The sequence below is a fragment of the Ambystoma mexicanum genome, chromosome 11 (assembly GCF_040938575.1).
Source record: "Ambystoma mexicanum isolate Mex_15411 chromosome 11, UKY_AmexF1_1, whole genome shotgun sequence".
Classification (NCBI taxonomy): domain Eukaryota; kingdom Metazoa; phylum Chordata; class Amphibia; order Caudata; family Ambystomatidae; genus Ambystoma; species Ambystoma mexicanum.
Window position 1 is genome coordinate 101,931,722 of NC_090934.1, and position 26,971 is coordinate 101,958,692.

The following is a 26,971-nucleotide window of genomic DNA, read 5'->3' on the forward strand; positions in this document are numbered from 1 at the left end:
TCTCAAATCCTCCATCGTCCCTGTAAGGAAACTGAACTGAACAAGGGTCGCCAAACGTTGCTGTTCCGTGTCCTGCGCAGAGAGGAATCCTGGAGCAGGTGGTGCTAATCGCACTGGTAGGAAACGAAAAGAATCTAGACTCATGGGTAACAGGGCAGTTTTGCCTCCCAAACAGGGGCAGAGTCAACAAAAAGGAAAGCTTGGAAAATGGTTTGTCAAAAGTAGGCAGAGCCAGGCAAATATAAGTACTGGGACAAGGACGAGCAGAGTGGAGGTATGATATGATATGATATGGCATTTATAACTTGCCTATACACAGGTGTTTCGAAGTGCGATGAGGCAAGGGGGGACAAAGGGAAGACAGAACAACGATCCTTCTAGGCCAGGTATCATTCAGATCACGCAAGTGCATGGGGAGGGGGAGAGGGAAAAGTGCGAGGGCAAGGTAGAGGGGAGAAGTGCAGTACAAGGGATAGGATACAATAAGATAAATAAAAAAAGAAAGAAAAAAGGCCGTTAGTGGCAAGTGTATGGTAAGTGCAGACATAGGTGCTGTTAGGGGGACTGTAGGGATACAGAAAGCAGTCCCCAGGTGCCGGGGTAGCAAGAGGGGCAGTGCAGGTGGGCAACTGGCTGGGCCTGGGCCCGAGAATCAGGAAGGGAAACCGGTGCTGTATCTGCCAAGAGTTTAGCAGGGGAGAGGGGGAGAGAAAGCAGAGGCAAAGAGAAAGGTTTTGAGGTGCTTCCGGAACCAGATATGGTTCTCCTCAAGTTTCAGGGAGACAGGAAGGCTGTTCCAGAGGGAGGCCCCAGCCGAAGGGAGAAATCTGCCACCAACTCATTGCTTGGAGAAGCGACTGACCCTGAGGGAGTTGGATGCGGATGAGCGAAGAGTTCGAGAAGGAAGATATTTAGAAAGAGAGAGTTGAAGGTATTTCGGCCCCAGAAGGCCTTGTGGACAATGCAGAGGGTTTTGAATTTAATCCTTGCAGCTTCTGGGAGCCAGTGACGAGATTTAAGTCCTGGAGAGATACGATCCCTGGGCTTGAAGCCAAGGATAAGTCTCACAGTCCTGTTCTGGATAGGTTGCAAAGGGCGGAGAGTAGAGGCAGGCAGATTTAGATAGAGGCTGTTACAATAGTCCAGCCTAGAGATAACCAGGGCTCTGGAGACAGTGAGCTTCTGGGGGAAGGAGAGGAAAGGAAGGATACCTCTGAGGAGGTGCAGCTGGTAGTGAGACTTCTTAGACACATCGGAGGTGTGAAGAGAGAAGGAGAGTGTGGAGTCGAAGATGACGCCAAGGTTTTTTGCCTTGCAGGTGGGAGCAGGAAGAGGGCCAAGAGAGGCCGGCCAGAGAGCTGCAGGGAAGGAGGGAGCGGGTGTGCCGATGAGTAGAATCTCAGTCTTACTGGCATTAAGGTAGAGGTCATTGGCGGCACACCACTCATGGAGGGCAGAGAGACAGTCAGAGATGAGGGAAGGAGAGGAGGAGGCAGAGGGTAGCCTGAAAATTTGCTGGGTATCATCCGCATAGCATTGAAAGTTAGGGCAAAGAGTGGTGATGCGGTGGGCAAGGAGTGCCAGGTACTGGTTGAACAGCCAGGCAGAGAGGTTATGCCCCTGGGGGACACCACAGGTGGAGAAAAAGATATCCGAGAGGAAGGACCCAAGTTGGACCTAGGAGGGTCGGCTGGAGAGGAAAGAAGTCAGCCACACTAGACCCTGACCAGTGATACCCAGGTTATCACGGAGACAGTTGAGCAGGATGGCATTGTTGACAGTGTCAAAGGCAGAAGAAAGATCAAGCAGGATGAGGACGCGCGGGTGTTGGAATCAAGGTTGGAGAGCAGGTCCTCACCCATTTTCAGGAGAACAGTTTGTGAGATTCGGGCAGCTCTGAAGCCAGACTGATGGTCATGAAGACAACCAACAGATTCAGTGTGTAGATTAAGCTGGGAGATGGCCAGTTTCTCCAGGAGCTTGCCCAGAAAGGGAGTGATGGAGATTGGGTGATATTTAGCCGGGCAGGAGGGGACTGCAGAGGTTTTCTCAAGAAGAGGGTGTACAAGGGAGTGCTTCAGGGGGGATGGGAAGACTCCAGTGGCGAAGGAGTGATTGCAGAAATCAGCCAGGGCAGGTGCCAGGGTGTCGATGTGGTCCTTGATAGTTTTGGAGGAACAGGGGTGAACTTGTTTTGACAAAACTTTCATAGATCGGACTTGTCTAGCAACCTTGTCTGCAGAGAAAAGGGGAACGGCAGAGAAGGAGAGAGCGGGGGTGGCTGCAGGAAGAGCAGGGAATAGAGGGAGGGAGGCGATAGGAGGAGAGCGACGACAGGATGTCCAGAGTTTTAGAAATTAAGTGAGAAGCCAGTGCTGTGCAAAGGTCCTGGGTAGAGACTGCGGCAGGATTGGACAGTTCCTTGCATATTTTAAAGAGTTCAGCCGAATTGTTAGATGCTGCAGAGACGCAGGCTTGGATATGAGCTCTCTTTTTGGTGAGGCCGGAGAGCCGGTATTGTCTTTGCAGCAGGCGGTAGGCCAGTTTGTCAGAGGATGAACATGAAGCACGCCATTTCCTCTCAGCCGTTTAAGGGTGACGAGGTCTGAGTCATACCAGGAGTTACATTTGGCTTTGGGCTTCAGGTGGATTCTCATGACAGGGGCAAGGATATCAAGAGTATCAGATATAGAAGAGTGGAGCGTAGAGGGGGCTGTGTCAGGGTGAGAATCACCTGAGGGGGGGGGGGGTGAGAAGGTGGCGGCGAAAGCCTCAACTGAGACGCGCTTCATGGGTCGGATGACCGAGAACGTGGGTGGCAATGATGGAGGTGGCTTGGCCTGAGGAGTAGGGAGGGTGAGGTGGGAGGATAGGAGAAAGTGATCACTCCAGGAGAGAGGAGTGGAGAGAGGGATAGAGAGAGGAAGGTCTGAGGAGATCAGAACATCGAGAGTGTGCCCTGCACAGTGGGTCAGGCAAGAGGGGAGAATATTGAGTGAGAGAGAGTCGCAGAGGTCGCAAAAGCGTTCAGAGGGAGGACAGGAGGCATCCAGGTGAATGTTGAAGTCTCCAAGAAGGAGGAGTTAAGTGGTAGAAGACAAAAGTGAGGAGGAAAGGTTCGCCCACTCAGAGAAGAAGGAAGAAATCAGATCAGGTGGCCGTTAGATAGTAGCCACGGTAAGGGAGTGACTAGGGGAGAGAGAGAGCCTGCAGACGATGCATTCAAAAGAGGAGTAGGCCTGCGTAGGAGTGAAAGTGGTAAGAATCCACTCAGGGAAGATCAGGGCTACACCACCACCTGAGCGTTTGGGCCTGGGCACGGAGAAGATCTTGTAGCCGTCAGGGAGAAGGGTGTCAAAGCTAGTCACAGAGCCGGCCGTGAACCATGTCTCAGTGAGACAGAGGACATCAAGGTCAAGTTCTTCCAGAAGGCGGCAGATATCAGAGGAGTGTTTGACTGCAGAGCAAGAGTTTAGAGTGGCAATATGGAGAAGGTTGTCATCCTTGAAGGACTTCCGGGGAGGGGTACAGTCATAGGTACGTCCTTTGGAGATGTAGCGGGAGCCCGAGAGGGGGCAGAGAGGGAAGGAGTAGGCAAGGTAGCCAAGGAGGAGGCAGAAGGGGGAGGCGTGGTAGTCGGGGAAAGGCAGGAGGGGACAGCAGGAGAAGAAAGGAAGTTGATGAGGCGCGGAAAGCGTCTATCAAAGAGATGAAGGTTGGCCTGAGGGCCTTGGACCAGGACGGTCCCATTAGAGTAAACTTTAATGATGACCTTAGAGGATAGGAAGGAGGCCAGGAGGGCGCCCCAATGGGTGCCACCATTAATGGGAGAAGAGGAGAAAGGAGAGAGCACAGAGACCATATGAGGGGTCCATAGATCTGGTGAAGGAACGACAAAGAGGATGTCGGTGAGAGTTTCCTTGGAGGAGGCACTGGTGTAGGTGTCCGAGATAGGGAGGCCTGGGTTGGAGACCAGGATGTCATTTTTAAACTTCTTCCTAACAGACTTAGTGAGGAGAGCAGGATAGTCAATAGAGAAGCAGTTTGAAAAGATAGGGAAGACAGAGAGCACCAAGAGTAGGTGGGAGAGGAGGGGGGGCAAGGGTAGACAGACAAGGCAGCAGAGGCAGGTGAGTAGAGCTATGGGACAAGACGACGGCAATCAGGATGCAAGCTCAGAAAAGAACATTCTAAGACAGGAGAGAAGACCTACCTAAATTTGAGAATCCTAAAGAAGGGAGAAAGGCCTAGGTTTCACAATGTGGTTCTAAGGCAGGCAATTTATGCAATTTTAACTACAGATGAAAACCGCTGGTAAGTGGAAGGGGAGGTAAGCAAGGTGGCTGGCAGCTGGCGTCCCCAGCAGACTCCTGCAGACACCAACAGGGGAGCCACCGGTAGGAGCCACTTTTTGCCTGTGGCCCTTAGCCTTTCATGACATTCACAGGTGAAGATTGTGCAGCTGGTCCTTTCTACCAATTGTGCTTTTTGTGGAGATCCAGCCATTGATGCACATGTCGCTTGCACTTGTTCGCCTCTATTCCATGAATGAAAGTGCATCCCTCATTGGCTACCACGTAAAGAACAGGCTCTGCCTGAGGAGTGTCAACTCTTTGCTTGTCGAACTCTGACTTCATTCCATACACATTGCATTTCAGAGCTGGCCCCGATGGAGTGCTGTGCATCTGTCCGCATATTCTGCCTTTGCGCTGTTGCATAATTCATGCATCAACATGAAAACCCTCTTACTGCCTGCCAGCGCTCGGGTATGCTTTTGTGCTTAAAGTTGCCTTTACAGGAATAGACACATTTGTACCATTCAAGGTGCAAGTGGACAGGGGAGCCTGGCAGTGCCCGCGTCACAGCTGAAAAGGAGGAGTCTGATATGGGGAAAAGATTGTGTACAGGAAATTAAGAAATCTGCTTGCATGCTTATTCATTTACTGCTATTTTGCTGGTACGCTTGTTTTTTAACTTGCTTTTTTTCTTGCAAATGTGTGTGTTTTGGTATTTTTACGTGTGTTTGCTTAGTTGCTTCTGTTATTACCTTATATTTGGTTTGTGTGTTTAGTTGTTTATTGGATTTCTTGTTTGTATTTTGCTTGTTGTGTAGTCGTGTTTCGTTTTAACTTGAATGCTTTTTTTGTATTTGGTTGTTTCTGCTGTTTTGTGCGTTTGTTTGACTTTTTACTTATTTGCTGTCTGTATTTATTTAAGTACGTTTTTTCATGTGTCTTTTTTTACGTGAACCTATTTTAGATCCTCTGCACTGATTGATTTGGAGATGTTTGGGTCTAGCGACTGAATTGTCAACTGCAGAAGCAGCTGTCTTGAGTTGTAATCCTGAATTGCACTATTGATCAAAGTTTCTGATACTAGGATAATCGGTTCATTTAGGTCTCTGTAAAAATTAGGCCAGTTTTAGGTGCACTATAAAAATAAAACATACCATTTACTGTGTAGAGAGCTTTAGGATTTAACCCTCGAGACAGGGCTTTGAGTGGGCAAGGGTTAGCCAGTGCTCAGATCCGGCAGTCTGCAAATACTGATTTTGAGCCAGGGCTCTGCCAGGGCTCCCCGAAACAACTTCCCCAGACAGATGTATTCCCTGCAGTAATGCAAATGGAAATGAGTCCAAATACTGCTCTTCAACAACCACGTTTAGAACCATAACATAAGTTAAAGAAATGTGCTTGTTTTCAAACATTGCATGAACATTATACCATAATTCATGGTTTGATTTTATTTTCCAGCAGATATTGTCACTAGAATGATTTTAATTTGTAAGAATCATGGATTTCTTTAAAAAGAACTGCAGGATTGCACCATCCACTGACCTATTTTGAGTTTATATTTGAATGTATTTATTTTGGTCAACATTTTTACACACATTAAAAGGAATATTAAAATATAATTAAAGTAAAAAGTACTCCTTGTCATTGCACATGTTGGCGCTGTTGGGGCACCCTTTACCTTTAGTTACAACTCAAATTATGTTTCAAATGGACACAATTAATGCAAATAAGACCTTTTGTCCTATCATCCAGGCTCTGGTCAGTGGTCGTAATTATTTTATATACAAGTCTCTCTCTTGGATCAGAGCCATCCGTTAGGTCTTATTTGCATTAATTGTGTCCATTGGAAACATAATTTGAGAAATTTAATAAGGAGTACTGTGACTCCATGAAACCAATGAAAACATACGTATTGACACATTAAGCATTAAGCATTAAGGAGAATACTTTATTTAGAGCGGCAACACTGTTTGGCCGTCTCTTTTTACATTCTTTTATGCAATTGATCTCATGGAAAAGCCAAGCACACCTCACAGAGGGTGTGTAAGCTAGAAGGTACTATACCGTTTACAAACAAGACCCACGTGAACTCCAATACACCAGTATGGCAATAACCATCCCCTACTGTGTTTTTAGGATTTTTCTGTGGTAACACCTCTATTGTAGCACTAGGACAAGAATTGCTCTTCCCTACCCCTTTTAGATAGGCGCTACACCATCGCAACCCAGGGCGATGACATCACAAAGGGACAGAGTGTTCTTCCAACCAGGGTGAGCAATGGGGACCACAATAACAGATCTAATAGAATTACATGTAAAATTGGCCCTTTACCTGTCCTTTATTTAGACAGTGAACATACACAAAATGAGATTTTATTGAAACTATTACTGGCTGATATCTTGTTTCTGCTTAATTACTATTAAGTAATTTAATTACAAGTTATTATACGCATTTTCTGTTTATATCATAATGGTTTTTGATATAATTACCTACACCGTGAAACTAATTTCTCTGAGTAGGTTACTCCTACCGCCAACCAACTGTCTCACACTTGCTGGAGCAATTATCAACAGCAAGCTTGAGTATTGCAACGTCCTCCTCATGGGCACCTCGGTGGCCAACGCAGCCGAGCTACAGCTCCTACCGAACAAAGCACTCCGGGCCTCCGTAGGATTGCACAGATCCGACAGCATCTCCTCCCCAGGTGTGAAGTCCACTGGATTCCCATAAGGACGCATGTAAAATTCAGAGCTCTTACACGGACTCACCGCTGCATCTACAATCTTATCCCTCTGTATCTAACAAGAGCAGCTCTCTGAAACACCACTTGCAGGTTTGAATATGGATGCATCAAGTGGGAGCTGAGGCACCACATAAATTGCCAAACTAAGAATGCTATATACATCATCATGTGTCCGTGCAACTTGCTGTATACTGGGAAGACAATCCGCCCCATACAACAATGTATATCCAAACACAGGTCATGTATCAGAAACAAGGTATGCAACAAACCGCTAGTGGAACACTATACCAAGATGGGCCACACTGATGAAGATCTACGTCGGTTCATTTTACAAACATTAAAACTCCATCCACGAGGTGGCAACATGGCAGGAAGCACATGGGGGCATCCATTTTGTGAAATGGATGCCCGTCTGTGCTTGCTTTTGCGGGACTAATGAAGGAAAAGCCAGCCAGCTCTCTGATCTTAACGGAGACGAACCCAGGGGTCACACTGTATAGTGATATGCAGAGGGGACACACCAGTGGGCCAATTTGCAATAAGGGTGGGAAAAAACAGTGTGAAAATAAATAAAAGGTACATGCTAGAAAAAAACTAAGACATATGCACAACTTGAACACAGAGGCTACAAATGGGCACTTGACAAGTACCAGCGTGTAGGGCACATGGGAATGCCAGAAGATAGACTCTTCATAAAATAAGGATCAGTGAAGGCATCAGGGACTAGCCAGGAAGCAGGCACAGAACCTTGGAACCCTAGTATTCTAGCAATATCAGGAAGCACTGGTCACAATCAAAACAGGAGGTCGCTGCCAACTAGGCGGATATGTGGACTAACACAGAAAGTGGCACAATAACCGGTAGGCCACAAAGCAAGAAACTGGCACTGCAGGGAGACACAGAAAGGAACATAACAAGGAAAGTCTGTGGGGGGGCACTCGGTCACAAAGGGTATTTGTAGCCAGACAGGAAGCCAGTACAATTACAGAGGTGTATTCACCACAGGAGGACCGGATGCTGCATAAAGCAGGAGGAGAGAGTGCTGCACAAAGCAGCTGGTGCAGCAGTACCAGATGCTGCGCTCAGCAGACGTCGCAGGACGACAGAGTACTGCACAGAGTGGCTGGTACAGGAGGACCGGATGCTGCACTCAGCAGCCTGTGAAGGAGGGCAGTGTACTGCACAAAGCAGCTGGTGCAGGAGGAGAGGGTACTGCACAAAGCAGCTGGTGCAGGAGTGCCGGATGCTGCACTCAGCAGCCGGTGCAGGAGGACAGGGTGCTGGACAAAGCAGCTGGTGAAGGAGGACCAATCCTGCACTCAGCATCTGCTGCAGGAGGACAGAGTGCTGCACAAAGCAGCTGGTGCAGGAGGACCGGATGCTGCACTCAGCAGCCGGTGCAGGAGGACAGGGTGCAGCCCAAAGCAGCCAGTGCAGGAGGACAGGGTACTGCACAGAGCAGCTTGTGCAGCAGGACCAGTTGCTGCACTCAGCAGGCAGTGCAGGAGGGCAGAGTGCTGCACAAAGCAGCTGGTACAGGAGGACCGGATGCTGCCCAAGCAGCTGGTGCAGGAGGACTGGATGCTGCACTCAGCAGCTGGTGCAGGAGGACAGGGTGCTGCACAGAGCTGATGGTGCAGGAGGACCAGCTGCTGCACTCAGCAGCCAGTGTAGGAGGGCAGAGTGCTGCACAAAGCAGCTGGTGCAGGAGGACCGGATGCTTCACTCAGCAGCCGGGGCACGAGGACAGGGTGCTGTACAAAGCAGCTGGTGCAGGAGGACAGGGTTCTGCACGAAGCAGCTGGTGAAGGAGGACAGCATGCTGAACTCAGCAGCTAGTGCACGAGGACAGAGTGCTGCACAAAGCTGGTGCAGGAGGACAGGATGCTGAACTCAGCAGCCGGAGCATGAGGACAGAGTGCTGCACAATGCAGCTGGTGCAGGAGGACCAGATGCTGCGCTCAGCAGCCGGTGCACGAGGACAGAGTGCTGCACAAATCTGATGCAGGAGGACCGGATGCTGCACTAAGCAGCCAGTGCAGGAGTACAGGGTACTGCACAGAGCAGCTGGTGCAGCAGGACTTGTTGCTGCACTCAGCAGCCGGTGCAGGAGGGCAGAGTGCTGCACAAAGCAGCTGGTGCAGGAGGACCGGATGCTGCACTCAGCAGCCGGTGCAGGAGGACAGGGTGCTGCAGAGAGTAGCTTGTGCAGCAGGACCAGCTGGTGCACTCAGCAGGCGGTGCAGGAGGGCAGAGTGCTGCACAAAGCAGCTGGTGCAGGAGGAGAGGGTGCTGCACAGAGCTCCTGCTGCAGGAAGACAGGATGCTGCACTCAGCAGCTGGTGCACGAGGACAGAGTGCTGCACAAAGCAGCTGGTGCAGGAGGACTGGATGCTGCACTCAGCAGCTGGTGCAGGAGAACAGGGTGCTGCACAGAGCTGCTGGTGCAGGAGGACCGGATGCTGCACTCAGCACCCGGGGCACGAGGACAGGGTGCTGCCCAAAGCAGCTGGTGCAGGAGGACAGGGTTCTGCACAAAGCAGCTGGTGAAGGAGGACAGCATGCTGAACTCAGCAGCCAGTGCAGGAGGAGAGGGTGCTGCACAGAGCTGCTGGTGCAGGAGGACCGGATGTTGCACTCAGCAGCCAGTGAAGGAGGACAGAGTGCTGCACAAAGCAGCTTGTGCAGGAGGACAGGGTGCTGCACAAAGCAGCTGGTGAAGGAGGACAGCATGCTGAACTCAGCAGCCGGTGCACGAGGACAGAGTGCTGCACAAAGCTGGTGCAGGAGGACAGGATGCTGAACTAAGCTGCCAGTGCACAAGGACAGAGTGTTGCACAATGCAGCTGGTGCAGGAGGACAGGATGCTGTGCTCAGCAGCCGGTGCATGAGGACAGAGTGCTGCACACAGCTGGTGCAGGAGGGCCGGATGCTGCACTCAGCAGCCGATGCACAAGGACAGAGTGCTCCACAAAGCAGCTGGTGCAGGAGGACCGGATGCTGCACTCAGCAGCCAGTGCAGAAGGACAGGGTACTGCACAGAACAGCTGGTGCAGCAAGACTGGATGCTGCACTCAGCAGCCGGTGCAGGAGGGCAGAGTGCTGCACAAAGCAACTGGTGCAGGATGACCAGATGCTGCACTCAGCAGCCGGTGCAGGAGGACAGGGTGCTGCACAGAGCAGCTGGTGCAGGAAGACCGGATGCTGCACTCAGCAGCCGGTGCAGGAGGAGAGGGTGCTGCACAGAGCTGCTGGTGCAGGAGAACCGGATGCTGCACTCAGCAGCCGGTGCAGGAGGGCAGAGTGCTGCACAAAGCAGCTGGTGCAGGAGGACCGGATGCTGCACTCAACAGCTGGTGCAGAAGGTCAGAGTGCTGCACAAAGCAGCTGGTGCAGGAGGACCGGATGCTGCACTCAGCAGCCTGTGCAGGAGGACAGGATGCTGCACTCAGCAGCTGGTGCAGGAGGACAGGGTGCAGCACAAAGCAGCCAGTGCAGGAGGACAGGGTACTGCACAGAGCAGCTTGTGCAGCAGGACTGGATGCTGCACTCAGCAGCCGGTGCAGGAGGGCAGAGTGCTGCACAAAGCAGCTGGTACAGGAGGACCGGATGCTGCACAAAGCAGCTGGTGCAGGAGGACTGGATGCTGCATTCAGCAGCTGGTGCAGGAGGACCGGATGCTGCACTCAGCAGCCAGTGCAGGGGGGCAGAGTGCTTCACAAAGCAGCTGGTGCAGGAGAACCGGATGCTGCACTCAGCAGCCGGGGCACGAGGACAGGGTGCTGCACAAAGCAGCTGGTGCAGGAGGACATGGTTCTGCACAAAGCAGCTGGTGAAGGAAGACAGCATGCTGAACTCAGCAGCCAGTGCACGAGGACAGAGTGCTGCACAAAGCTGGTGCAGGAGGACAGGATGCTGAACTCAGCAGCCGGTGCACGAGGACAGAGTGTGCACAATGCAGCTGGTGCAGGAGGACCAGATGCTGCGCTCAGCAGCCGGTGCATGAGGACCGAGTTGCCCAAAGCTGGTGCAGGAGGACCGGATGCTGCACTCAGCAGCCGGTGCATGAGGACAGAGTGCTGCACAAAGCAGCTGGTGCAGGAGGACTGGATGCTGCACTCAGCAGCCAGTGCAGGAGTACAGGGTACTGCACAGAGCAGCTGGTGCAGCAGGACCGGATGCTGCACTCAGCAGCCCGTGCAGGAGGGCAGAGTGCTGCACAAAGCAGCTGGTGCAGAAGGACTGGATGCTGCACTCAGCAGCCAGTGCAGGAGGACAGGGTGCTGCATAGAGCAGCTGGTGCAGGAGGACCGGATGCTGCACTCAGCAGCCGGTGCGGGAGGAGAGGGTGCTGCACAGAGCTGCTAGTGCAGGAGGACCGGATGCTGCACTCAGCAGCTGGTGCACGAGGACAGAGTGCTGCACAAAGCAGCTGGTGCAGGAGGACAGGGTGCTGCACAGAGCTGCTGGTGCAGGAGGACCGGATGCTGCACTCAGCAGCCAGTGCAGGAGGGCAGAGTGCTGCACAAAGCAGCTGGTGCAGGAGGACCGGATGCTGCACTCAGCAGCCTGTGCAGGAGGACAGGATGCTGCACTCAGCAGCTGGTGCAGGAGGACAGGGTGCAGCACAAAGCAGCCAGTGCAGGAGGACAGGTTACTGCACAGAGCAGCTTGTGCAGCAGGACCTGATGCTGCACTCAGCAGCCGGTGCAGGAGGGCAGAGTGCTGCACAAAGCAGCTGGTACAGGAGGACCGGATGCTGCACAAAGCAGCTGGTGCAGGAGGACTGGATGCTGCACTCAGCGAGCCGGTGCATGAGGACAGAGTGCTGCACAAAGCAGCTGGTGCAGGAGGACTGGATGCTGCACTCAGCGAGCCGGTGCATGAGGACAGAGTGCTGCACAAAGCAGCTGGTGCAGGAGGACTGGATGATGCACTCAGCAGCCAGTGCAGGAGTACAGGGTACTGCACAGAGCAGCTGGTGCAGCAGGACCGGATGCTGCACTCAGCAGCCCGTGCAGGAGGGCAGAGTGCTGCACAAAGCAGCTGGTGCAGGAGGACAGGGTGCTGCACAGAGCTGCTGGTGCAGGAGGACCGGATGCTGCACTCAGCAGCCAGTGCAGGGGGGCAGAGTGCTTCACAAAGCAGCTGGTGCAGGAGAACCGGATGCTGCACTCAGCAGTCGGGGCACGAGGACAGGGTGCTGCACAAAGCAGCTGGTGCAGGAGGACATGGTTCTGCACAAAGCAGCTGGTGAAGGAGGACAGCATGCTGAACTCAGCAGCTAGTGCACGAGGACAGAGTGCTGCACAAAGCTGGTGCAGGAGGACAGGATGCTGAACTCTGCAGCCGGTGCACGAGGACAGAGTGTGCACAATGCAGCTGGTGCAGGAGGACCAGATGCTGCGCTCAGCAGCTGTTGCATGAGGACAGAGTGCTGCACAAAGCTGGTGCAGGAGGACCGGATGCTGCACTCAGCAGCCGGTGCATGAGGACAGAGTGCTGCACAAAGCAGCTGGTGCAGGAGGACTGGATGCTGCACTCAGCAGCCAGTGCATGAGTACAGGGTACTGCACAGAGCAGCTGGTGCAGCAGGACCGGATGCTGCACTCAGCAGCCCGTGCAGGAGGGCAGAGTGCTGCACAAAGCAGCTGGTGCAGGAGGACAGGGTGCTGCACAGAGCTGCTGGTGCAGGAGGACCGGATGCTGCACTCAGCAGCCAGTGCAGGGGGGCAGAGTGCTTCACAAAGCAGCTGGTGCAGGAGAACCGGATGCTGCACTCAGCAGCCGGGGCACAAGGACAGGGTGCTGCACAAAGCAGCTGGTGCAGTAGGACAGGGTTCTGCACAAAGCAGCTGGTGAAGGAGGACAGCATGCTGAACTCAGCAGCCAGTGCACGAGGACTGGATGCTGCACTCAGCGAGCCGGTGCATGAGGACAGAGTGCTGCACAAAGCAGCTGGTGCAGGAGGACTGGATGCTGCACTCAGCGAGCCGGTGCATGAGGACAGAGTGCTGCACAAAGCAGCTGGTGCAGGAGGACTGGATGCTGCACTCAGCAGCCCGTGCAGGAGGGCAGAGTGCTGCACAAAGCAGCTGGTGCAGGAGGACAGGGTGCTGCACAGAGCTGCTGGTGCAGGAGGACCGGATGCTGCACTCAGCAGCCAGTGCAGGGGGGCAGAGTGCTTCACAAAGCAGCTGGTGCAGGAGAACCGGATGCTGCACTCAGCAGCCGGGGCACGAGGACAGGGTGCTGCACAAAGCAGCTGGTGCAGGAGGACATGGTTCTGCACAAAGCAGCTGGTGAAGGAGGACAGCATGCTGAACTCAGCAGCCAGTGCACGAGGACAGAGTGCTGCACAAAGCTGGTGCAGGAGGACAGGATGCTGAACTCTGCAGCCGGTGCACGAGGACAGAGTGTGCACAATGCAGCTGGTGCAGGAGGACCAGATGCTGCGCTCAGCAGCTGTTGCATGAGGACAGAGTGCTGCACAAAGCTGGTGCAGGAGGACTGGATGCTGCACTCAGCAGCCGGTGCATGAGGACAGAGTGCTGCACAAAGCAGCTGGTGCAGGAGGACTGGATGCTGCACTCAGCAGCCAGTGCAGGAGTACAGGGTACTGCACAGAGCAGCTGGTGCAGCAGGACCGGATGCTGCACTCAGCAGCCCGTGCAGGAGGGCAGAGTGCTGCACAAAGCAGCTGGTGCAGAAGGACCGGATGCTGCACTCAGCAGCCGGTGCAGGAGGACAGGGTGCTGCATAGAGCAGCTGGTGCAGGAGGACCGGATGCTGCACTCAGCAGCCGGTGCGGGAGGAGAGGGTGCTGCGCAGAGCTGCTAGTGCAGGAAGACCGGATGCTGCACTCAGCAGCTGGTGCACGAGGACAGAGTGCTGCACAAAGCAGCTGGTGCAGGAGGACTGGATGCTGCACTCAGCTGCTGGTGCAGGAGGACAGGGTGCTGCACAGAGCTGCTGGTGCAGGAGGACCGGATGCTGCACTCAGCAGCCAGTGCAGGAGGGCAGAGTGCTGCACAAAGCAGCTGGTGCAGGAGGACCGGATGCTGCACTCAGCAGCCTGTGCAGAAGGACAGGATGCTGCACTCAGCAGCTGGTGCAGGAGGACAGGGTGCAGCACAAAGCAGCCAGTGCAGGAGGACAGGGTACTGCACAGAGCAGCTTGTGCAGCAGGACCGGATGCTGCACTCAGCAGCCGGTGCAGGAGACCAGAGTGCTGCACAAAGCAGCTGGTACAGGAGGACCGGATGCTGCACAAAGCAGCTGGTGCAGGAGGACTGGATGCTGCATTCAGCAGCTGGTGCAGGAGGACAGGGTGCTGCACAGAGCTGCTGGTGCAGGAGGACCGGATGCTGCACTCAGCAGCCAGTGCAGGGGGGCAGAGTGCTTCATAAAGCAGCTGGTGCAGGAGAACCGGATGCTGCACTCAGCAGCCGGGGCACATGGACAGGGTGCTGCACAAAGCTGCTGGTGCAGTAGGACAGGGTTCTGCACAAAGCAGCTGGTGAAGGAGGACAGCATGCTGAACTCAGCAGCCAGTGCACGAGGACAGAGTGCTGCACAAAGCTGGTGCAGGAGGACAGGATGCTGAACTCCGCAGCCGGTGAATGAGGACAGAGTGCTGCACAAAGCAGCTGGTGCAGGAGGACTGGATGCTGCACTCAGCAGCCAGTGCAGGAGTACAGGGTACTGCACAGAGCAGCTGGTGCAGCAGGACCGGATGCTGCACTCAGCAGCCCGTGCAGGAGGGCAGAGTGCTGCACAAAGCAGCTGGTGCAGGAGGACAGGGTGCTGCACAGAGCTGCTGGTGCAGGAGGACCGGATGCTGCACTCAGCAGCCAGTGCAGGGGGACAGAGTGCTGCACAAAGCAGCTGGTACAGGAGGACCGGATGCTGCACAAAGCAGCTGGTGCAGGAGGACTGGATGCTGCATTCAGCAGCTGGTGCAGGAGGACCGGATGCTGCACTCAGCAGCCAGTGCAGGGGGGCAGAGTGCTTCACAAAGCAGCTGGTGCAGGAGAACCGGATGCTGCACTCAGCAGCTGGGGCACGAGGACAGGGTGCTGCACAAAGCAGCTGGTGCAGGAGGACAGGGTTCTGCACAAAGCAGCTGGTGAAGGAAGACAGCATGCTGAACTCAGCAGCCAGTGCACGAGGACAGAGTGCTGCACAAAGCTGGTGCAGGAGGACAGGATGCTGAACTCAGCAGCCGGTGCATGAGGACAGAGTGTGCACAATGCAGCTGGTGCAGGAGGACCAGATGCTGAGCTCAGCAGCCGGTGCATGAGGACCGAGTTGCCCAAAGCTGGTGCAGGAGGACTGGATGCTGCACTCAGCAGCCGGTGCATGAGGACAGAGTGCTGCACAAGCAGCTGGTGCAGGAGGACTGGATGCTGCACTCAGCAGCCAGTGCAGGAGTACAGGGTACTGCACAGAGCAGCTGGTGCAGCAGGACCGGATGCTGCACTCAGCAGCCCGTGCAGGAGGGCAGAGTGCTGCACAAAGCAGCTGGTGCAGAAGGACTGGATGCTGCACTCAGCAGCCAGTGCAGGAGGACAGGGTGCTGCATAGAGCAGCTGGTGCAGGAGGACCGGATGCTGCACTCAGCAGCCGGTGCGGGAGGAGAGGGTGCTGCACAGAGCTGCTAGTGCAGGAGGACCGGATGCTGCACTCAGCAGCTGGTGCACGAGGACAGAGTGCTGCACAAAGCAGCTGGTGCAGGAGGACTGGATGCTGCACTCAGCTGCTGGTGCAGGAGGACAGGGTGCTGCACAGAGCTGCTGGTGCAGGAGGACCGGATGCTGCACTCAGCAGCCAGTGCAGGAGGACAGAGTGCTGCACAAAGCAGCTGGTGCAGGAGGACCGGATGCTGCACTCAGCAGCCTGTGCAGGAGGACAGGATGCTGCACTCAGCAGCTGGTGCAGGAGGACAGGGTGCAGCACAAAGCAGCCAGTGCAGGAGGACAGGGTACTGCACAGAGCAGCTTGTGCAGCAGGACCTGATGCTGCACTCAGCAGCCGGTGCAGGAGGGCAGAGTGCTGCACAAAGCAGCTGGTACAGGAGGACCGGATGCTGCACAAAGCAGCTGGTGCAGGAGGACTGGATGCTGCATTCAGCAGCTGGTGCAGGAGGACAGGGTGCTGCACAGAGCTGCTGTTGCAGGAGGACCGGATGCTGCACTCAGCAGCCAGTGCAGGGGGGCAGAGTGCTTCACAAAGCAGCTGGTGCATTAGAACTGGATGCTGCACTCAGCAGCCGGGGCACAAGGACAGGGTGCTGCACAAAGCAGCTGGTGCAGTAGGACAGGGTTCTGCACAAAGCAGCTGGTGAAGGAGGACAGCATGCTGAACTCAGCAGCCAGTGCACGAGGACTGGATGCTGCACTCAGCGAGCCGGTGCATGAGGACAGAGTGCTGCACAAAGCAGCTGGTGCAGGAGGACTGGATGCTGCACTCAGCAGCCAGTGTAGGAGTACAGGGTACTGCACAGAGCAGCTGGTGCAGCAGTACAGGGTACTGCACAGAGCAGCTGGTGCAGCAGGACCGGATGCTGCACTCAGCAGCCCGTGCAGGAGGGCAGAGTGCTGCACAAAGCAGCTGGTGCAGGTGGACAGGGTGCCTCACAGAGCTGCTGGTGCAGGAGGACCGGATGCTGCACTCAGCAGCCAGTGCAGGGGGGCAGAGTGCTTCACAAAGCAGCTGGTGCAGGAGAACCAGATGCTGCACTCAGCAGCCGGGGTACGAGGACAGGGTGCTGCACAAAGCAGCTGGTGCAGGAGGACATGGTTCTGCACAAAGCAGCTGGTGAAGGAGGACAGCATGCTGAACTCAGCAGCCATTGCACGAGGACAGAGTGCTGCACAAAGCTGGTGCAGGAGGACAGGATGCTGAACTCCGCAGCCGGTGCACGAGGACAGAGTGTGCACAATGCAGCTGGTGCAGGAGGACCAGATGCTGTGCTCAGCAGCTGGTGCATGAGGACAGAGTACTGCACAAAGCTGGTAAAGGAGGACTGGATGCTGCACTCAGCGAGCCGGTGCATGAGGACAGAGTGCTGCACAAAGCAGCTGGTGCAGGAGGACTGGATGCTGTACTCAGCAGCCAGTGCAGGAGTACAGGGTAGTGCACAGAGCAGCTGGTGCAGCAGGACCGGATGCTGCACTCAGCAGCCCGTGCAGGAGGGCAGAGTGCTGCACAAAGCAGCTGGTGCAGGAGGACAGGGTGCTGCACAGAGCTGCTGGTGCAGGAGGACCGGATGCTGCACTCAGCAGCCAGTGCAGGGGGGCAGAGTGCTTCACAAAGCAGCTGGTGCAGGAGAACCAGATGCTGCACTCAGCAGCCGGGGCACAAGGACAGGGTGCTGCACAAAGCAGCTGGTGCAGTAGGACAGGGTTCTGCACAAAGCAGCTGGTGAAGGAGGACAGCATGCTGAACTCAGCAGCCAGTGCACGAGGACAGAGTGCTGCACAAAGCTGGTGAGGGAGGACAGGATGCTGAACTCCGCAGCCGGTGCACGAGGACAGAGTGTGCACAATGCAGCTGGTGCAGCAGGACCAGATGCTGTGCTCAGCAGCTGGTGCATGAGGACAGAGTGCTGCACAAAGCTGGTGCAGGAGGACAGGATGCTGAACTCTGCAGCCGGTGCATGAGGACAGAGTGCTGCACAAAGCAGCTGGTGCAGGAGGACTGGATGCTGCACTCAGCAGCCAGTGCAGGAGTACAGGTTACTGCACAGAGCAGCTGGTGCAGCAGGACCGGATGCTGCACTCAGCAGCCCGTGCAGGAGGGCAGAGTGCTGCACAAAGCAGCTGGTGCAGGAGGACAGGGTGCTGCACAGAGCTGCTGGTGCAGGAGGACCGGATGCTGCACTCAGCAGCCAGTGCAGGGGGGCAGAGTGCTGCACAAAGCAGCTGGTACAGGAGGACCGGATGCTGCACAAAGCAGCTGGTGCAGGAGGACTGGATGCTGCATTCAGCAGCTGGTGCAGGAGGACCGGATGCTGCACTCAGCAGCCAGTGCAGGGGGGCAGAGTGCTTCACAAAGCAGCCAGTGCAGGAGAACCGGATGCTGCACTCAGCAGCCGGGGCACGAGGACAGGGTGCTGCACAAAGCAGCTGGTGCAGGAGGACAGGGTTCTGCACAAAGCAGCTGGTGAAGGAAGACAGCATTCTGAACTCAGCAGCCAGTGCACGAGGACAGAGTGCTGCACAAAGCTGGTGCAGGAGGACAGGATGCTGAACTCAGCAGCCGGTGCACGAGGACAGAGTGTGCACAATGCAGCTGGTGCAGGAGGACCAGATGCTGCGCTCAGCAGCTGGTGCATGAGGACAGAGTGCTGCACAAAGCTGGTGCAGGAGGACCGGATGCTGCACTCAGCAGCCGGTGCATGAGGACAGAGTGCTGCACAAAGCAGCTGGTGCAGGAGGACTGGATGCTGCACTCAGCAGCCCGTGCAGGAGGGCAGAGTGCTGCACAAAGCAGCTGGTGCAGAAGGACCGGATGCTGCACTCAGCAGCCGGTGCAGGAGGACAGGGTGCTGCATAGAGCAGCTGGTGCAGGAGGACCGGATGCTGCACTCAGCAGCCGGTGCGGGAGGAGAGGGTGCTGCGCAGAGCTGCTAGTGCAGGAGGACCGGATGCTGCACTCAGCAGCTGGTACACGAGGACAGAGTGCTGCACAAAGCAGCTGGTGCAGGAGGACTGGATGCTGCACTCAGCTGCTGGTGCAGGAGGACAGGGTGCTGCACAGAGCTGCTGGTGCAGGAGGACCGGATGCTGCACTCAGCAGCCAGTGCAGGAGGGCAGAGTGCTGCACAAAGCAGCTGGTGCAGGAGGACCGGATGCTGCACTCAGCAGCCTGTGCAGGAGGACAGGATGCTGCACTCAGCAGCTGGTGCAGGAGGACAGGGTGCAGCACAAAGCAGCCAGTGCAGGAGGACAGGATACTGCACAGAGCAGCTTGTGCAGCAGGACCGGATGCTGCACTCAGCAGCCGGTGCAGGAGGGCAGAGTGCTGCACAAAGCAGCTGGTACAGGAGGACCGGATGCTGCACAAAGCAGCTGGTGCAGGAGGACTGGATGCTGCATTCAGCAGCTGGTGCAGGAGGACAGGGTGCTGCACAGAGCTGCTGGTGCAGGAGGACCGGATGCTGCACTCAGCAGCCGGTGGAGGGGGGCAGAGTGCTTCACAAAGCAGCTGGTGCAGGAGAACCGGATGCTGCACTCAGCAGCCGGGGCACAAGGACAGGGTGCTGCACAAAGCAGCTGGTGCAGTAGGACAGGGTTCTGCACAAAGCAGCTGGTGAAGGAGGACAGCATGCTGCACTCAGGAGCCAGTGCACGAGGACAGAGTGCTGCACAAAGCTGGTGCAGGAGGACAGGATGCTGAACTCTGCAGCCGGTGCATGAGGACAGAGTGCTGCACAAAGCAGCTGGTGCAGGAGGACTGGATGCTGCACTCAGCAGCCAGTGCAGGAGTACAGGGTACTGCACAGAGCAGCTGGTGCAGCAGGACCGGATGCTGCACTCAGCAGCCCGTGCAGGAGGGCAGAGTGCTGCACAAAGCAGCTGGTGCAGGAGGACAGGGTGCTGCACAGAGCTGCTGGTGCAGGAGGACCGGATGCTGCACTCAGCAGCCAGTGCAGGGGGGCAGAGTGCTGCACAAAGCAGCTGGTACAGGAGGACCGGATGCTGCACAAAGCAGCTGGTGCAGGAGGACTGGATGCTGCATTCAGCAGCTGGTGCAGGAGGACCGGATGCTGCACTCAGCAGCCAGTGCAGGGGGGCAGAGTGCTTCACAAAGCAGCTGGTGCAGGAGAACCGGATGCTGCACTCAGCAGCCGGGGCACGAGGACAGGGTGCTGCACAAAGCAGCTGGTGCAGGAGGACAGGGTTCTGCACAAAGCAGCTGGTGAAGGAAGACAGCATGCTGAACTCAGCAGCCAGTGCACGAGGACAGAGTGCTGCACAAAGCTGGTGCAGGAGGACAGGATGCTGAACTCAGCAGCCGGTGCACGAGGACAGAGTGTGAACAATGCAGCTGGTGCAGGAGGACCAGATGCTGCGCTCAGCAGCCGGTGCATGAGGACTGAGTTGCCCAAAGCTGGTGCAAGAGGACCGGATGCTGCACTAAGCAGCCGGTGCATGAGGACAGAGTGCTGCACAAAGCAGCTGGTGCAGGAGGACTGGATGCTGCACTCAGCAGCCAGTGCAGGAGTACAGGGTACTGCACAGAGCAGCTGGTGCAGCAGGACCGGATGCTGCACTCAGCAGCCCGTGCAGGAGGGCAGAGTGCTGCACAAAGCAGCTGGTGCAGAAGGACTGGATGCTGCACTCAGCAGCCAGTGCAGGAGGACAGGGTGCTGCATAGAGCAGCTGGTGCAGGAGGACCGGATGCTGCACTCAGCAGCCGGTGCGGGAGGAGAGGGTGCTGCACAGAGCAGCTAGTGCAGGAGGACCGGATGCTGCACTCAGCAGCTGGTGCACGAGGGCAGAGTGCTGCACAAAGCAGCTGGTGCAGGAGGACCGGATGCTGCACTCAGCAGCCTGTGCAGGAGGACAGGATGCTGCACTCAGCAGCTGGTGCAGGAGGACAGGGTGCTGCACAGAGCTGCTGGTGCAGGAGCACCGGATGCTGCACTCAGCAGCCAGTGCAGGGGGGCAGAGTGCTTCACAAAGCAGCTAGTGCAGGAGAACCGGATGCTGCACTCAGCAGCCGGGGCACAAGGACAGGGTGCTGCACAAAGCAGCTGGTGCAGTAGGACAGGGTTCTGCACAAAGCAGCTGGTGAAGGAGGACAGCATGCTGAACTCAGCAGCCAGTGCACGAGGACAGAGTGCTGCACAAAGCTGGTGAGGGAGGACAGGATGCTGAACTCCGCAGCCGGTGCACGAGGACAGAGTGTGCACAATGCAGCTGGTTCAGGAGGACCAGATGCTGTGCTCAGCAGCTGGTGCATGAGGACAGAGTACTGCACAAAGCTGGTGCAGGAGGACCGGATGCTGCACTCAGCAGCCGGTGCATGAGGACAGAGTGCTGCACAAAGCAGCTGGTGCAGGAGGACTGGATGCTGCACTCAGCAGCCAGTGCAGGAGTACAGGGTACTGCACAGAGCAGCTGGTGCAGCAGGACCGGATGCTGCACTCAGCAGCCCGTGCAGGAGGGCAGAGTGCTGCACAAAGCAGCTGGTGCGGAAGGACCGGATGCTGCACTCAGCAGCCGGTGCAGGAGGACAGGGTGCTGCATAGAGCAGCTGGTGCAGGAGGACCGGATGCTGCACTCAGCAGCCGGTGCGGGAGGAGAGAGTGCTGAGCAGAGCTGCTAGTGCAGGAGGACCGGATGCTGCACTCAGCAGCTGGTGCACGAGGACAGAGTGCTGCACAAAGCAGCTGGTGCAGGAGGACTGGATGCTGCACTCAGCTGCTGGTGCAGGAGGACAGGGTGCTGCACAGAGCTGCTGGTGCAGGAGGACCGGATGCTGCACTCAGCAGCCAGTGCAGGAGGGCAGAGTGCTGCACAAAGCAGCTGGTGCAGGAGGACCGGATGCTGCACTCAGCAGCCTGTGCAGGTGGACAGGATGCTGCACTCAGCAGCTGGTGCAGGAGGACAGGGTGCAGCACAAAGCAGCCAGTGCAGGAGGACAGCGTACTGCACAGAGCAGCTTGTGCAGCAGGACCGGATGCTGCACTCAGCAGCCGGTGCAGGAGGGCAGAGTGCTGCACAAAGCAGCAGGTACAGGAGGACCGGATGCTGCACAAAGCAGCTGGTGCAGGAGGACTGGATGCTGCATTCAGCAGCTGGTGCAGGAGGACAGGGTGCTGCACAGAGCTGCTGGTGCAGGAGGACCGGATGCTGCACTCAGCAGCCAGTGCAGGGGGGCAGAGTGCTTCACAAAGCAGCTGGTTCAGGAGAACCGGATGCTGCACTCAGCAGCCGGGGCACAAGGACAGGGTGCTGCACAAAGCAGCTGGTGCAGTAGGACAGGGTTCTGCACAAAGCAGCTGGTGAAGGAGGACAGCATGCTGAACTCAGCAGCCAGTGCACGAGGACAGAGTGCTGCACAAAGCTGGTGCAGGAGGACAGGATGCTGAACTCCGCAGCCGGTGCATGAGGACAGAGTGCTGCACAAAGCAGCTGGTGCAGGAGGACTGGATGCTGCACTCAGCAGCCAGTGCAGGAGTACAGGGTACTGCACAGAGCAGCTGGTGCAGCAGGACCGGATGCTGCACTCAGCAGCCCGTGCAGGAGGGCAGAGTGCTGCACTCAGCAGCTGGTGCAGGAGGACAGGGTGCTGCACAGAGCTGCTGGTGCAGGAGGACCGGATGCTGCACTCAGTAGCCAGTGCAGGGGGGCAGAGTGCTTCACAAAGCAGCTGGTGCAGGAGAACCGGATGCTGCACTCAGCAGCCGGGGCACGAGGACAGGGTGCTGCACAAAGCAGCTGGTGCAGGAGGACATGGTTCTGCACAAAGCAGCTGGTGAAGGAGGACAGCATGCTGAACTCAGCAGCCAGTGCACGAGGACAGAGTGCTGCACAAAGCTGGTGCAGGAGGACAGGATGCTGTGCTCAGCAGCGGGTGCATGAGGACAGAGTACTGCACAAAGCTGGTGCAGGAGGACCGGATGCTGCACTCAGCGAGCCGGTGCATGAGGACAGAGTGCTGCACAAAGCAGCTGGTGCAGGAGGACTGGATGCTGCACTCAGCAGCCAGTGCAGGAGTACAGGGTACTGCACAGAGCAGCTGGTGCAGCAGGACCGGATGCTGCACTCAGCAGCCCGTGCAGGAGGGCAGAGTGCTGCACAAAGCAGCTGGTGCAGGAGGACAGGGTGCTGCACAGAGCTGCTGGTGCAGGAGGACCGGATGCTGCACTCAGCAGCCAGTGCAGGGGGGCAGAGTGCTTCACAAAGCAGCTGGTGCAGGAGAACCAGATGCTGCACTCAGCAGCCGGGGCACGAGGACAGGGTGCTGCACAAAGCAGCTGGTGCAGGAGGACATGGTTCTGCACAAAGCAGCTGGTGAAGGAGGACAGCATGCTGAACTCTGCAGCCGGTGCACGAGGACAGAGTGTGCACAATGCAGCTGGTGCAGGAGGACCAGATGATGCGCTCAGCAGCTGTTGCATGAGGACAGAGTGCTGCACAAAGCTGGTGCAGGAGGACCGGATGCTGCACTCAGCAGCCGGTGCATGAGGACAGAGTGCTGCACAAAGCAGCTGGTGCAGGAGGACTGGATGCTGCACTCAGCAGCCAGTGCAGGAGTACAGGGTACTGCACAGAGCAGCTGGTGCCGCAGAACCGGATGCTGCACTCAGCAGCCCGTGCAGGAGGGCAGAGTGCTGCACTCAGCAGCCGGTGCAGGAGGACAGGGTGCTGCATAGAGCAGCTGGCGCAGGAGGACCGGATGCTGCACTCAGCAGCCGGTGCGGGAGGAGAGGGTGCTGCACAGAGCTGCTAGTGCAGGAGGACCGGATGCTGCACTCAGCAGCCAGTGCACGAGGACAGAGTGCTGCACAAAGCAGCTGGTGCAGGAGGACTGGATGCTGCACTCAGCTGCTGGTGCAGGAGGACAGGGTGCTGCACAGAGCTGCTGGTGCAGGAGGTCAGGATGCTGCACTCAGCAGCCAGTGCAGGAGGGCAGAGTGCTGCACAAAGCAGCTGGTGCAGGAGGACCGGATGCTGCACTCAGCAGCCGGGGCACAAGGACAGGGTGCTGCACAAAGCAGCTGGTGCAGGAGGACAGGGCTCTGCACAAAGCAGCTGGCGAAGGAGGACAGCATGCTGAACTCAGCAGCCAGTGCACGAGGACAGAGTGCTCCACAAAGCTGGTGCAGGAGGACAGGATGCTGAACTCAGCAGCCGGTGCACGAGGACAGCGTGCTGCACAATGCAGCTGGTGCAGGAGGACCAGATGCTGCGCTCAGCAGCCGGTGCACGAGGACAGAGTGCTGCACAAAGCTGGTGCAGGAGGACTGTATGCTGCACTCAGCAGCCGGTGCACGAGGACAGAGTGCTGCACAAAGCAGCTGGTGCAGGAGGACTGGTTGCTGCACTCAGCAGCCAGTGCAGGAGTACAGAGTACTGCACAGAGCAGCTGGTGCAGCAGGACCAGATGCTGCACTCAGCAGCTGGTGCAGGAGGGCAGAGTGCTGCACAAAGCAGCTGGTGCAGGAGGACCAGATACCGCACTCAGCACCCGGTGCAGGAGGAAAGGGTGCTGCACAGAGCAGCTGGTGCAGGAGGACCGGATGCTGCACTCAGCAGTCGGTGCAGGAGGAGAGGGTGCTGCACAGAGCTGCTGGTGCAGGAGGACCGGATGCTGCACTCAGCAGCCAGTGCAGGAGGGCAGCACACTGCACAAAGCAGCTGGTGCAGGAGGACCGGATGTTGCACTCAGCAACCGGGGCACGAGGACAGAGTGCTGCACAAAGCAGCTGGTGCAGGAGGACAGGGTTCTGCACAAAGCAGCTGGTGAAGGAGGACAGCATGCTGAACTCAGCAGCCAGTGCACGAGGACAGAGTGCTGCACAAAGCTCGTGCAGGAGGACAGGATGCTGAACTCAGCAGCCGGTGCAGGAGGACAGAGTGCTGCATAATGCAGCTGGTTCAGGAGGACCGGGTGCTGCTCTCAGCAGCTGGTGCATGACGACAGAGTGCTGCACAAAGCTGGTGCAGGAGGACCGGATGCTGCACTCAGCAGCTGGTGCACGAGACAGAGTGCTGCACAAAGCAGCTGGTGCAGGAGGACAGGATGCTGCACTCAGCAGCCAGTGCAGGAGGACAAGGTACTGCACAGAGCAGCTGGTGCAGCAGGACAGGATGCTGCACTCAGCAGCCGGTGCAGGAGGGCAGAGTGCTGCACAAAGCAGCTGGTACAGGAGGACCAGATGCTGCACTCAGCAGACGGTGCAGGAGGACAGGGTGCTGCACTCAGCAGCTGGTACAGCAGGACCGGATGCTGCACTCAGCAGCCGGTGCAGGAGGAGAGGGTACTGCACAGAGCTGCTGGTGCAGGAGGACTGGATGCTGCACTCAGCAGCTGGTGCAGGAGGGCAGAGTGCTGCACAAAGCAGCTGGTGCAGGAGGACCAGATGCTGCACTCAGCAGCCGGTGCAGGAGGACAGAGTGCTGCACAAAGCAGCTGGTGCAGGAAGACCGGATGCTGCACTCAGCAGCCTGTGCAGGAGGACAGAGTGCTGCACAGATCAGCTGGTGCAGGAGGACCGGATGCTGCACTCAGCAGCCGGTGCAGGAGGAGAGGGTGCTGCACAGAGCTGCTAGTGCAGGAGGACCGGATGCTGCACTCAGCAGCTGGTGCACGAGGACAGAGTGCTGTACAAAGCAACTGGTGCAGGAGGACCAGATGCTTCACTCAGCAGCCGGTGCAGGAGGACAGAGTGCTGCACAAAGCAGCTGGTGCAGGAGGACCGGATGCTGCACTCAGTAGCCTGTGCAGGAGGACAGGGTGCTACACAAAGCCATGACCAGCAAGATTTACAAGCAAAAGAGGATTTCAAAGTCAGGCCAAAAGATAGGCTGTAAAAGCAAACAGGGCTCAGGAAGCTGAACAAAGCAGCCACAACCAGCACCTTTTAAGTGGGCAAAAGAGGACTCAATGAAAGGTTCAAAGCTGGTATACTGTAACAATAAACAGGGTTTAAGATGCTGCACAATGCAGCCTCAACAAGCACGTTTCAAAGGAGGAAACTAAGTCTCAAGGGAAGGACCAAAAACAGGCCACAGAAGTGCAAAGCAGAGACTGCAAGTACTGGCAGTTGGTAGATAACTGCTGCAGGGGAGACCGAGTTTGTGGCAGTTGTTACAGCCCACCCCCAAACAGGGTGGAGCAGCAGCCGGGGCAGCTGTGAACAATCATACCCACTCTAGACTTTGCTCACCTGCAGCAGTCGTGGGGCACTGCCTGTCTAATTAAAAGTGCTGCCATGCCATTGGGAGAACCGACATCTCACTTCCTCAATGGATGTGATGTTATGGAGAGCAGATCTTGCGGGACTCGGGTGCTAGCACTTTCAAAGCCGCACGAATCCGGGACCTGTCCAACGAGGTCTGCTTTCTTTTACATCACATCCGACGATGAAGTGGGATTGAGTTTTTTGACATAAAAAATGACCCGAATACGACATTCATTAAAGGTCTTATAAATAAGAGTAGCCACCTCAATGCAAAATGGGTCCATCTAATTTGAGTTACTTCAAGCTTGACCTTTGCACCACTAGCATCCACGCAGGAATTATGGAATGGTTTTAAGTGATTATATCGCCATGGCCAGGAGCAAGGCTGACTGGTTAAGTCTGCAAGCGCATATTAATTTCTAAGCAAAACAAGGTGATGGCTGGAAGGTTTAGAATGAATCTTAACCACTGGCATTGCTCTGGGCAACCCTCCAGACCATTGTTCTTCGCCTGCCAAGCCATTACAGAAGGGGAAAGACCATATGCAAATCAGGCTTGGTCCCACCCCGAAAGGGGCAGTGCAGACAGAACTGCTCGGTCACATCTCTTCTGCATCATCTTTGGTCCTGAAGAAGGCACTATTTAATGAATGCCAATGCCGACACGTAGATGTCGACTGACCAATAACTGTGAACTTACTAATGCTTTTGTACAGTACAGATGTATTTCTTTAAAAAATGCATTAAGCTGAGCCAGGAACTTACTATACAGTTGAATTGCCATTCATTCATGTCATCCTTGAAGAAGCATCCCAGAACTATTCACAGATTCATTTGTATTTTTGAGTAAGGTTTTTCTGGTCTGTTTCTTGTTTTCTTCTGTCTTGCTGGCCCATCACACATTTAAATGCACTTTGTGCACATTCATTTTTTTTCACATATTCACTTTTCTTGCCCATGATTTTTGCAATAAACCTTTCAAAACTTTTTGTTCAATGTTCGTTTAGTTCA